General features: G+C 38.0%; 1 long non-coding RNA gene across 2 annotated transcripts; it reads right to left on the bottom strand.

Annotated features, from left to right (window-relative positions):
* Positions 1 to 4,951: 4,951 nt before the first annotated feature.
* LOC129448793 (uncharacterized) lies at positions 4,952 to 9,261 on the bottom strand. Of its 2 annotated transcripts, none has more exons than XR_012358107.1 (4): positions 9,124 to 9,261; positions 7,947 to 8,109; positions 7,726 to 7,818; positions 4,952 to 5,244 (listed from the first exon to the last, which is right to left on the bottom strand). It is a non-coding gene; the product is annotated as an uncharacterized lncRNA (long non-coding RNA). The 2 variants fall into 2 exon arrangements; XR_012358108.1 differs by lacking the exon at positions 9,124 to 9,261 and adding an exon at positions 8,663 to 8,716.
* Positions 9,262 to 13,451: the final 4,190 nt, after the last annotated feature.

Raw genomic sequence — 13,451 nt, forward strand, 5'->3', positions numbered from 1 at the left:
ATTCACTAGTACGTCTATGGTAACTGCATGGAAACAGGACTGTAAAATAAAGTGTTGCTTTTTACACAGTTATTACATAGGACCTACCACCTAAGATATAGCATCATATACATGTTACTGTGAGGCAAACTCAACCATTGACTATCATACGCATTAACTACTGGGTACATTCACTAGTATGTCTATGGTAACTGCATGGAAACAGGACTGTAAAATAAAGTGTTGCTTTTTACACAGTTATTACATAGGGCCTACCACCTAAGATATAGCATCATATACATGTCACTGTGAGGCAAACCCAACCATTGACTATCGTATAAATAACTACTGGGTACATTCACTAGTACACACTTATCATGTATATACAATTTGTAAGTACAATAGTGTTTGATATTAGTTAGCATATATAAATAACTGTCATTTACCCTAATTTGGCTGTAAATACTAAATACTTATATTGTACATTTATTTGTAAGTGCAGTAATGTTTGTCGTTAGTTACAGTATAACTACACTATAAGTATGTATCTGTTATTACCCAGTACTTATCTAGAGTTTACATAATAACTACCAAGTTTGTACCACTGGTAAGTACAGTAAAGATGCCAGTTAATTAGCATGTGGATACCTAAAAGTAAGTACCACACATTTGTCAGTAAGTACAACTTATTTACCATATATGTATAAGGTAAGTACACGTACTGTAAAATAAAGTGCTACCGGCCTTTGTCTAACAATACATCTATATATTTGAACACTTGTTGATTTAAAGAGCCCCTATTTTCCTTTTCATGATTTTACATTTCTTTTGGTGTGTAAGTGTTAGTACATGTTAACAACCTGCAAAGTTACAAAGATGATGCGAGTTATCGCCCCCAACTGAAATCTCTTTTCTTGGAGTACAATGAACGCAAGGATTGTAGGCAACAGTCATAGTTCGGAAATAGTTTGGTAGTACCGCAATGATATTTTAATCCTCTAAATTAGTGTTTCTCAACTGGTGGATTGTGACTTTAATATATATACTTCCGCAGCCAGTTTACGTGGACACGACATCATTATCATAACTCTGTCCGCTTCTTGGTCATCTGCTTTTTCTGGATCCGATTCGGGCTCGTATATTGATAAGGTAGTAGACGATATTAACTCCTGTTGGATGCTGATCTTCCAAATAAGGTAAGAAGTGTCACATTTCTGTCCCACGCTTGAGGTATTGGGCCAATCACAACGCACTGGATAGCACAACTCGCTTTTTAGAACAATAAGCTTTGTACAAATCAACCCGATTCAGAAAGGCGGGGCATAGATGATCAACAATAATACATTATGTGAGAAATAATGTAGGCCTATTTTTACCCATAAACCACGTGAACACATTGCATTACACTAAATATAAAAAATAGCATTCTTTTTAGCAACATCATAGGGGCTCTTTAAATAATTTCTGTGCCTGTTTTCTTTACATTTATTTTAACTTAACTTCAAATTATATCTACAATATTAGCTTTAAAGCCATCTATTTGCTACACTTTTTTCTTAAAGTTGACAAAAATTAACCTTAAGCATGCACATACACACAAATTTTACACATACAAGAATATAGTAATATACAACATTTTTACAATTCTGCAGTCTTGCGCTACTCAGATCTCTGTCCAATCAAAACTCTTTACAATATGAATGTCCCACTTGCCACTACTTAGCAAATTATGGTTTGTGATTGTGACATGACTACATCCTGTTGGCTGTTTTAAACTATGATAATGTCAACACTTTGCTTTATCAAGTGATTTAAAGAGCACCTATTTCATCGCAAAAAAAAATTTATTTTGTGTATTCGGTATAATACAGTTTGTTTGTGTGGTTTATGGTTCAAAAAACACATTGGGCCCTATTTTAACGAACTAAGCGCATTGTCTAAAGCGCACAGCGCAACGTCTAAATGGGCGTGTCCGAATCCACTTTTGCTAATTTAACGGCGGGAAAAATGGTTTGTGTGCCGAGCGCATGGTCGGAAAGGGTTGGTTCTATTTTTTTAATGATTAATGGGAGTATTTTGGGCGTAACGTGCAATAAACCAATGAGAGTCTCAGCTCTCATCCCCTTTAAAAGCCAGTTGCGCTGGCGCTATGTCTAATCCCTATTTAGATAACGGAGTTTGTAAACTGAAAAACTAAGCTGAGGAAGAAGACCACCAATTAAGATTAATGTTAAACAATTTTGTTGTTTTCACTTGTATTGAAATTGTTATTTTTTTTTCATTAAAACCTTTAAAACCCATTTTCATTTAGTCGTGGAAGTAAAAAAGCAGGCTTGTAATTGCTTCAAATGTATGGCTATCCAATATCATCAAAAAATAATTTACAAGTATGTAAGAAAAGGTTTGTACTGTAAAAATATTTTATTTGTAACAAACAGGAGATAAAGAATTTACAAACGGCTCTCCTCAAGGTTCAGCACTTGGACAGCGTCAGTTTTTTTAAGCATTACTTAAAAATGTTTCTCATCTCACCATATCCACAGGTACAGAGTCATCATATACAATAAATCCGTGAGGTAGCATGTTAAAAAACATTTAAAAACAGATGCATTTGTTTAAAGCAAAGCATTTCTTTACTTACCAGGCTACAGGTGAAGCAGCTCTTTGTGCCTTCTAACGTCTCATAAATAGTCCTCATTTATGTCAAAGAGACTCAAAAATATTTTTTTACATTCAATCCTTTAATCTTTCATATTTAAAAGCGTTTTTGTGCTGCTGTGCATTCATGTGTGTGATAAGCAAACCCGCGTTGTCATCCCGTTTAGGCGCATATTACTAATGCGCTCTTTAAAGGGATACTTCACCGATTTAGCATTCAGCTTTGTATCTGTAGAAACCCGGCAGTATTACTGAATGACCATGTTTCCCTCCCTCATTTCCCCCTGAGAGGAGAGATATCTGCATTTTGGTTCTGCAAAAAAGTCCTCCGATGATGTAATATGACGATTTTTGCATCATCGGAGGACTTTTTTGCAGAACCAAAATGCAGATATCTCTCCTCTCAGGCGGAAATGATGGAGGGAAACATGGTCATTCAGTAATACTGCCGGGTTTCTACAGATACAAAGCTGAATGCTAAATCGGTGAAGTATCCCTAACAAAAATAAAATCATATTGCGCCATTGACTTTAGATTTTAGACCAGGTTTTAGTTGGTCAATGGCGTAGTCTATTTTAGTTGCCTCAAAATAGCAACGCGCCAACAATGCGCCTGAACACACCTCGTTTTCAGACCAGAACACCCATGGGCGCAACATTGGGCGCAAATGCATTTGCTATTTAAGCAACGTGGCGCTAAACATGAATATTATAATTGCGCAGGGTGGAAACTAGCGAAAGACAATTACGTCGCGCATTGCGCTGCATTGCGCCGGATGTAAGATAGAGCCCATTATTTTCCACATACTGTACATTTTTGTAGCTCCAGATCTTGGATTTGAAAAGCTCTGTGTCCCTGATTGGCCAGCTAATCTGTATGTTGTGATTGGCCTGAATACCTCTGTCGTAAGCCTGAAATTTGACGCGCCTTACCATGTTTGAAAGATGTCCAAGCGGGAGGAATTATGATAATGTCGGTCTTTTCTACATCACCAATACCAGGAAGTAAACTGTTGCCTACAATCCATGCGTTTGTTGTACACTGTAAAATGTAATTTGTTGACTTTACTTAAAAAAACTTAGGAAACCGATTGCCTCAAATTTTTAAAGTAAAGTTGACAATCAATTTTTAAGTTGTTGTAGCTAAGAAGAAATGTGTTAGGACAACTCATATCATGGTAGTACACTTGAGTACAGTTAACGCAAAATCATTAGTTATGATGACAAAAAAATGTTAGTCAAGACAACTCATGTCATGGTAGTACAGTGAACTTAAAAATCATTAGCTCCCGTCACTAAGGAAATGTCAGTTCAGACAACTGAGTTATGTTCAGTTAGCAGTACTCATTAAGGCAAGTTATCCTTACAAGGCTAAGAATTCACAATACTAAGGAAATCTTAGGAAACCGATTGCCTTAAAATATTCAAGTAAACTTTACTCAAAAGTTTTAAGTTGTTGAAACAAAGAGAGACAACAGTTTGAATGAATCAATGAAACACTTTATTTGATTGAAACAGATCAATACAGTGAACTGCACATCCAATAAGAGAGAATTTGAATTTTGAAAAAAGACATAAAAACCCAACAAATCACACATTCACCATTACACAAAACCAAGACCAAATGACAAAAAGAAAAAAAAATATTTCCATCAATAATGTAGATACACCATAAATGTAAGTGTGTGTGTGTGTGTGTGTGTGTGTGTGTGTGTGTGTGTGTGTGTGTGTGTGTGTGTTTGTTTATGTAAAACAAAGAACTTCACTACTCACTGCACAGAAGATTTTTGAGTGATTGAATTTTGGGCCTTAAAGGAACACGCAGAGATTTTGGGTTTAAACTTATTCACCGTATCCCCCAGAGTTAGATAAGTCCATACACACCCCTTTCATCTCTGTGCGCCCTGCAACTCCGTCCGACGCACCCACCGCCAGCCCGGCCCAGCAAAAAGACCGGAAGTAAATGGCTCCAGCCAGCACACCGCTCCAAATAAGTGACAAATCAACGCGAACATTCTCCTACTCACATGTTGTGACCTGCACAGTCACAGCGTGCACAAACAACAAGGTCACACGAGACAGACATCCTCCAACAGTATACATACAGGAAACTATATTCTCAGATGAAGCACTGATACTTGGGCGGAGTGATTAGCACAACTCTCTCCTCACCAGGGGGCTTCTCAGGTGCTGCGAACAAATCACTCCACCCAAGTAGCAGCGCCTCTATAGTTCCCTGTATGTATATTGTTAGAAGATGGCTGTCTCTCATATGACCTTGTTATTTGTACACGCTGTGACCACACAAATCACAAAACACAAATAGGAAAATGTCTGCGCTACTTTGTCACCCATAGGGAGCAGCATGCTAGCTGAAGCCATCTACCTACAATCTTTGTGCCAAGCCAAGCTAGCGGTGGGCGCGTCAGACAAAGCCACAGGACACACAGAGATGAAAATGGCATGTATGGACCCATCCAACTCTGGGGAATTCTGGTGAACAAGCCAAAAACCCAAAATGTTGGTGTGTTCCTTGAGGTGGGGTACCTTCCGGGATTACTGTTAGGATCTCAATGGAGGTGTTGGCCAGTTCCGGTTCATCACAGTCCTAAAAACACAAATTACATGAGATATTACACAATTCCACATTGATATACAACCTTGCATTTAGGTAGAAAACACAAAGCAGCCACTTTAGAAAGAAGGTTGATAGGTAGTTCTGATCAGGACCAATTGAGGGTATCTCACATCTGCTCATATTTACATCTGAAGAGGCATTGGCTGATGACACATTAGCCTTATTGAGTTAGCCCTACCATTTGTTCCAAAAACGTGATAGAACACCACCTCCAATGTTTTTGTTGTAGCGAGATATTTTAAGACAACCTTCTTACTAGTAAGTCACCATTGTTTGTTTGACCCATAATGCATTATGGACCGTGACGTAGACCGGTCCAAACGCCGCTACAAACAAAAGGCAAATAAACTATAACATTATCAAGTGAAGCGATTACCTCAATTAGCGAGCGAAATGTCTGCCATTCAAGACTTTCCAATTTGAGCCTAAACATGCCGTAAACACGGAGGAAGGTATATTTCGCTCGCTAACTGAGGTAATAGCTTATCTTGATAACGTTATTGTTTATTTGCCTTATGTTTGTAGCAGCGCTTGGAGCCATCTACATCAGTCCAGAATGCATTATGGGTAAAAATGCTGTCTTTAAATATCGCTACAACGAAAACATTGGGGTGTTCTTCTATCACGTTTGTGGGGCAAAACGTTAGGGCTAACCCAAAAAGGCTAATTTGTTAAACTAGCCAGAGGTCCTTTTAACTAAAATTTCCAATAAGCATAACCTATGCATTACACATTGTACTGAGCAGTAGGGCTGGGCGAGAAATCGACTGCGATTCTCATGCGCATCTCATCAGTAAAGCTGGCTCCGTGATTAATAGTAAATCACCATCACCTGCTTTCAGGTGGAGCAGCATTTACTACACAGAGCCGTATTTCACAGAGAAGCTCGGCAAAATCTCATGCATTATCAGAGGCGATTTTCCACGATTACGAACACGATTTTGCCTAGCTTCTCAGTGAAATACGTCTCTGTGTAGTAAATGCTGCTGCATTTGAAAGCAGGTGATGGCGACTTACTACTAATCATGAAACCAGCTTAACTGATGAGATACGCATGAGAATTGCAGTCAATTTATGGCCCAGCTCTACTGTGCAGTTTGCATTGCATGTCGAAATTGCATATGGCACATATGAAAATAATAGGCCACTTTTATGACACTGTTGTTTCCAAATCTGGAGGTGCTGTGGCATTTGCAATGCATGTGTTGTGACCCCTCTCGGCCATAGGGTTGCTGCGGTGACAGAATTTTCCCACCGGTTAATCGGTGCGTGACAACCCCGATGATACCAGTTTCACAGGGTGGGAGGGGCTTACTTTCAATTTGAATTAGATGCAACTGTTTAAATGCAGTGCTTGCGTACGCTGTCTTAAAGGAATAGTCTACTCATTTTCAATATTAAACTATGTTATTACCTTAACTAAGAAGAGTTGATACATCCCTCTATCATCTGTGTGCGTGCACGTAAGCACTGGAGCGCGCTGCGACGCTTCGATAGCATTTAGCTTACCCCCATTCATTCAATGGTACCATTTAGAGATAAAGTTAGAAGTGACCAAACACATCAACGTTTTTGCTATTTAAGACGAGTAGTTATATGAGCAAGTTTGGTGGTACAAAATAAAACGTAGCGCTTTTCTAAGCGGATTTAAAAGAGGAACTATATTTTATGGCGTAATAGCACTTTTGGGAGTACTTCGACTCGGCGCAGTAACACCCTCCATCTCCCATTATGAGAGTGAGAAGGGGAGCGGACTTTTCAGGAGGGTCGAAGTACTCACAAAAGTGCTATTACGCCATAAAATATAGTTCCTCTTTTAAATCCGCTTAGAAAAGCGCTACGTTTTATTTTCTACCACCAAACTTGCTCGTATAACTACTCATCTTAAATAGAAAAAACGATGTGTTTGGTCACTTCTAACTTTATCTCTAAATGGTACCATTGAATGAATGGGGCTAAGCTAAATGCTATCGAAGCGTCGCAGCGCGCTCCAGTGCTTACGTGCACGCACACAGATGATAGAGGGATGTGTCAACAATTCTTGGTTAGGGTAATAACATATTTAGATGTTGAAAATGAGTAGACTATTCCTTTAAACAACATATATCTATATTATAACAAAAATGAGTAAGCATACGGCTTCTGCCATTGTCTGGTCAGTCGCTCGCCTCACACACTCTGAAAGGAATAAATGAAATCTGACACCGGCTGCTCTGTGATGATGCGCGTTCAGCTCTGCTGAATTCAGGCAGAAGACACATTCATGTTTGCTCTCTCTAACAAAACTAAATTATTTAATTACAAAAAAATATCAAAACGACGGTGAAAGACGGTGTCGCGGTGGGCAAGTGATCTAACCGGTAAGAGGCTGACACACTGGTAATCACCGTTACACCGACTATCGCGACAAGCCTACTCGGCCACTGTAAATTAGCACCTGAAACTACTTACAAAGTATGTCTTGAAGAAGTCTTTGTTCTCATCTCCAAGGAGGATGGGAAGGCCACGGAGGACTGCTGTTCACTAAGCAGTAACATCTGTATTCTGAAAGATAATTTCATACATATCACCCATAAATGGTCAAGGACCATCAATTAACAGCTCTGAAAATACAATGTGGTTACACTATTTTGCTGACACCATTAAATCATTAATGTGCATGAGAAACGTACCCCCAGTGCGATTTGATGATGCAAATACGCCTTAAGTATCTGGCCGGTACCATCCACCCTTGGACTTGAAAATGTCAAGACAGCGAGGAGTGTATTTGTCCAGTTCTTTGAAAAACTCGATTTTGAGGTTTTTGCTGGTTAAGCGAAAGAACTCTGACAGAACCTAAAGAAACAGACAAATGAGCATTTAATGAAGTCATTTTGGATTCGTTTTAATAACAAATCACTAGGTCACACTGGCCAGAAAACTAGAATTACACAAGCCTCGAAAATGAATATATTACTGCAACTTCTGCATCCAATCAGCTCTAATTAACGCTTGCTTGTAAGGCATAAAGGATACATGTATGTATATTGCCCTGCTACTCATTCCATTACAACAAGCTATCTGAATATAACAAATTGTATATGTATGTATTTTATGCTTAGAATTAGTCAAGGGGGTTTTATGGTTATTTGGTTCATATCATAACTTTCTATTCTGAAAGTTTCATTAATTTAGGTTTAGTATCTAGTATTTTTCAGTAATGCAGTTATTTTTGGAAAATTTTAAATAATTGCAGGCTGAGTTGAGGTGCCCTTAATTTTCTGCTTGGGCCAAAATGTTAAATAAATAACCTTAATTATTTTAAAATCACAAAAATACCAAATGCCCTTTCAATAGAAAAATATATCCCACCTTTAATATTGGAGCACATTAACAGTAAGTTACAAACCTTGAGCGGGAGCGTGAAGTGCACTTCCTGCTTGGCAATCTCTGCATTAACGCTAATGTTAAAAACAGAAAAAAAATTCGAATCTCAAAATTAAAAATCGAATGAATATATGAATATTCTGATCCAGACCTCCTGCTTAACAGCTGAGCTAGCAGATAAGTTAAAGTTTTACTGTGCCATCGCCAGTTATAGCCGATGCACGCAACAGTTAACAAGCACATTGCGTTTGGCGATATGAATTCATATTTACAGTTTAAGAAATTTGAGATTTACAAGGTGGGACTATGACAAGGTGGTTAGCTAGCTTTAGCTTAAACCTTACCTCACAAACAAAACTCAGCTCAGAACATTAACAGAACATAGTCCTGACTTTACTAAATTGTAGAAATACATTTAACCTACAAACAGACTGAAGTATTACATACATGGCCTCTCCAAATTAACATTTTGCATGCTCTTACCTTCAAACCAAATCCAGACAAACGTTCTTTTGCCGCGTGATGGTTCAAATCCAACGTCTCAGGAGGAACTGCGCATGTGCAATCTCTTCTTCGTTGATTTGTATTGGCGGTTGGCATCCAGCATGGTGCATTACCGCCACCAACTGTTGGGAGGGTATGGAGACACTCATACTTCTCAAGTAAAGGTTACTGAAGTATGATAAGTTTAATTACTCTCCTCACCAAAATGCTGTGTCAACTTATTGTAAGCTAGTAGAGTCAACAAATTATGGAGCAACTAGTTATGATAACTATTTATTTAGTCCAAGAAAAGAGATTTAGGATGGAGACGATAACACGCTTCATTGTTGACTCTGGGGTTTGTACCTTTTGCATATCATTAACATGTACTAACACACCAAAGGAAATTTTAAAACATGAATTGGACGATATGTGCTCTTTGGTCTTTGAAATGAAGTTTATGTTCTCCCATAAACAACTGTTGTTGGTTTAAAGCAATCATTAAAGAGTTTTTTTACCTTAAAATAACGTTTCCATAAAAGTTTCAGTCCTCTATCGGCCAAAACCGCACTAAAGAAGTTTCCAACCGTCGGGTCGCGGTCCTGTAGTTCGAGTGAAAACTACAAAAACTTGCTTTACTTGCCTACAATCCAGTCAGAGCCAGCTTTGCTGCAGTAGGCTAAATTATTTACGACAGCGGTAATGGATAATTCCGCTTCCAACCTGTAGGGGGAGCAAAAAGCAAAAACTCTTTAGTGTTGCTTTAACTTCTCTAATACTAAAACAACTAAGTGATGTAGGCCAAATGAATGTATTAGGCATATGTTTCAACATAAAACATTGCATATTGGCAAGATATTTCTGCAAATTTTGATAATAGAATAAACCCAATCCCAACGTGCTGGCCTTCTGGTGTTTAAGTCTCTTTTTCTCTCATTTTTTCCCACCCCAGTCATTACAGTATAGCATATAGGAGAGACAGCTGGTTTGAAACACATCATGAAGGCATTGGCTCAAGTATGGGGGTTTTTAGGTAATGTCTTTGTCACGATAGCTCAGTCACCACTTGCACATAGTTTGTCAGTAGCAGGGAGACACATGTGGCCAGACTATTCCAAACAAAGTTTTAAAAAGACCGCTTCTTGATAGCTGGCCCACGTTGAAGGCAGAAATTAAGGGGGTAGGAGGTGCAGGGAGAACAGCTAAATTCCTCTATGACTGACAGGTGAATAGCTGAACTGTCAAACACAGTGAAACCCTGTACCAGGGGACATCTGCTGGCAGCCTGAGAACAAACAACTGTTGAGCAAATATGTCTCAATTAGCATGATGGGACATTAGGGTTGCCCTCATTTCTGCCCGCATATGAAGCTCTTCAGACAAAGCGATCTCAAAAATGCCAAAAGCAAGGTATTATGTAAGGTAGCCTACTTAAAATAAAATAAGCTGTATTGTATTGCAAAATATATATTTTTTTAATAAGCTAACATCTGTTTGTCCATTTAAATTTATTCTGTGGTATAGGCATGTTGACATTTGAAAAAAAAGGTACATTGTTACCACACAACAAAATGCAGGTGGGATTTTGGAACAGAGATTTATCAAATGAATTAGTAAGCATTAATACATTATGAGCGCTGCTCTGGCTCACTGCAACATGTTGGGGCAAGAGAGCTAATGGGCTTAAATGATTTCCATGACTGTCTCGCTGTGGGTACATGTGCACTTTTCATTGTCAACTGGGAGCGATTTTGTAACCCATACTGTTGAAGAGCAGTAATGGAAGATGGCTGGGTGAAACCTTGGGGTCCACATTAACCTTTAAAGCGTTGGCCCAAAGTTGCAGAGATGCCGTACAGGTCTGTACAGGAGTTAATGTACAGGCCTCTAAGTCCTGGCCCAGGAGGGGACTGCTGAAAGACCGCACACGCCAGCTGCCCTCTGCTATTTTTGAAGGGGCATTTGTCCCATTGCTATCCCTTGCTGACTGACTCAACTGAAAAACAGCCCTTTGATACCATAACTGTGGTGAATCCAGTCTTTACCTGTGCATGTACCATGACACAACCTGTTAACCCTACAGTCACGTGGGATATCTAAGAAACACAGCAATATTTAGTGAGTTTTTATACACAGTGAAGTAGATCAAGTGTCACAGGTTTGACTTCCTTATTTCTTTTTGCTTACCTATTTTTCTCAAAAATTTGTCATAATACTTTCTTTGAGATCAGTTGTCTTTAAATATAATTTTTTTTAATGAAATTTTTTAATTAAAAAATGTATTATGTAAAAGTATAGTAACCATGATTTTATTATTGTAAAATATATTAAATTGATTGATTGCCTCAAAAAAAGGTGGTTACTGTGGTTCAAATATAAATATCATAGATAAACAGTGGCTGATATAGTAAAGCCATGATTATATTTTCCTAAGGGGTGTGCACACATTACCATCCAGGTCAAAAATGAACTACTGGTATGTGAGCTGTGCATCTGTAAACAACAGTGTTTAAAATAAGCACTTAAAATCTGGCAGCATGCAAAAATGTCTGCGATTATGTCATGACATCATTGCGCCATTTTTCAACTAAAAAGGTCCATTGCGCGTAAATATATAGCGCACAGGCTGGATTTACAAAAATGTCACTGCAAACCAGTAGTAGTGACGCATTTTAAGCCGTTTCGATGCGAAATGAATGGGGAGGAAAATGTGATACTTAGGAGTCATTAAAATTGTATGATGTTGTGCTGCGTGCAAGTCAAATATAACTTCTCTGTTCACTACAGAGAGAGGACATAAACAATGCAATGCAGGTTCATAAATGTCTCCAGAATAATGTTTACATGTGAACTGAACTGTCATCTGCAAGAGCCAAAGATTTTACTGCCTGCCCCATCACGTGCCTCACACTGACTTGACTGCACGTGCTATAAAGATGCTCTTTTTCATTGTAGCAAACAGGCCTATTTCTTTGTTTTTATTAAAGTGTCGATCAAAACATCAGAGGTAGAATTATGGCTTTATTTGAGTAAGAACATATTTTCATAAGTCACACAAACAAATAAATGTTATACAAAATGATCCATTGTTTAGGTTAACTGTGGCGCACTTTGTAATAAACTTTATGCATATGTCATTTAGTGATAAAGCATGAAAACACAATGGGATTGTTTTTTCCAATACACGTGTAAAATATTTTATTGCCTGTTTTGGGATGATAATAATAATAAACACAAAAGTGCGCATAATTCTTTTTGAATATTGTACAGATAGAATATTAAATAAATTAGCCTATATAGCAACTAAACTGTATTGCAAAGGTTGATATTCTGACCTTTAAAATCAAGAATTGTTTATCATGTGAAATAACGTATTAATAAATAAATACATTTGGTTGAATATAACGTAGAAATTCACTAACAGAATATGCTACAGAATATTTATCAACATTATTTCTTCATTCGGCCTTTTCATTTGTTTTATTAGTTGCGTTATTAATAACATCCTGCACATTTTACGCATTGCATTTTGTGTTGCAATAAGTTGTCAAGCATCGTATACACTCACAATTCACTGTAATGTTTGCAAAACAACAATGTATTCAGTGACAACCTTTGACGAACTACCGCAATTTTACTCAAGAGCTCAATTGGAAAGATACAGCATGATCGGACGATGACAGACAGCCTCAATTTAACACGCGTTTCCCAACAGCTCTATGCTGCCCTCTTTTGGCGAGTTGTGATTATATTATCAATGATCACAGGTAGACAAAAATATGCTGTAGTGCTTATTGTTTTAATTGTGCTTGGACCTACATGTGCATCTCTTTCAGTTTTGAGCTAAAAATATAAGATAATGAATTAAGAAAAATATTCTGATGAAATTACAGGGGCAGTGATATTTTTTTATTGTGCTATAGTATGCCGGGATGTTTCAACCAATGGTTAGGTCAAATATGGACAAACCCTGCAACCGTTGTTTTTATATGCTGTATTGTTTTAACTCAAAATGTTGGGCTGTTTGAACCCACGGTTGGGTCAAATATGGACATTTCTAGGTTAATTTAGACCAATGGTTGGGTTTGTCCATGTTTTACTGTAGCCTATTTGGAAATCACATTTCTAATCCAATTTTGCACTATACTTTTCTTTTTCTATAGTGGTGTTCCCTTGTTTTGTGAAACGGCAAATTAATTCACTCCTATTCCCGGTCACTCTTTTTATAAACAGACAACCAATGAGATCTTGGCCAACAACTGCCACCAGGGATGACACTTGTTTGGGGGCCCTGAGTCCCTGGTGTGGGAGGTAAAGAGGAATCAGAG

The sequence above is a fragment of the Misgurnus anguillicaudatus genome, chromosome 16, assembly GCF_027580225.2.
Source record: "Misgurnus anguillicaudatus chromosome 16, ASM2758022v2, whole genome shotgun sequence".
NCBI classification, from domain to species: domain Eukaryota; kingdom Metazoa; phylum Chordata; class Actinopteri; order Cypriniformes; family Cobitidae; genus Misgurnus; species Misgurnus anguillicaudatus.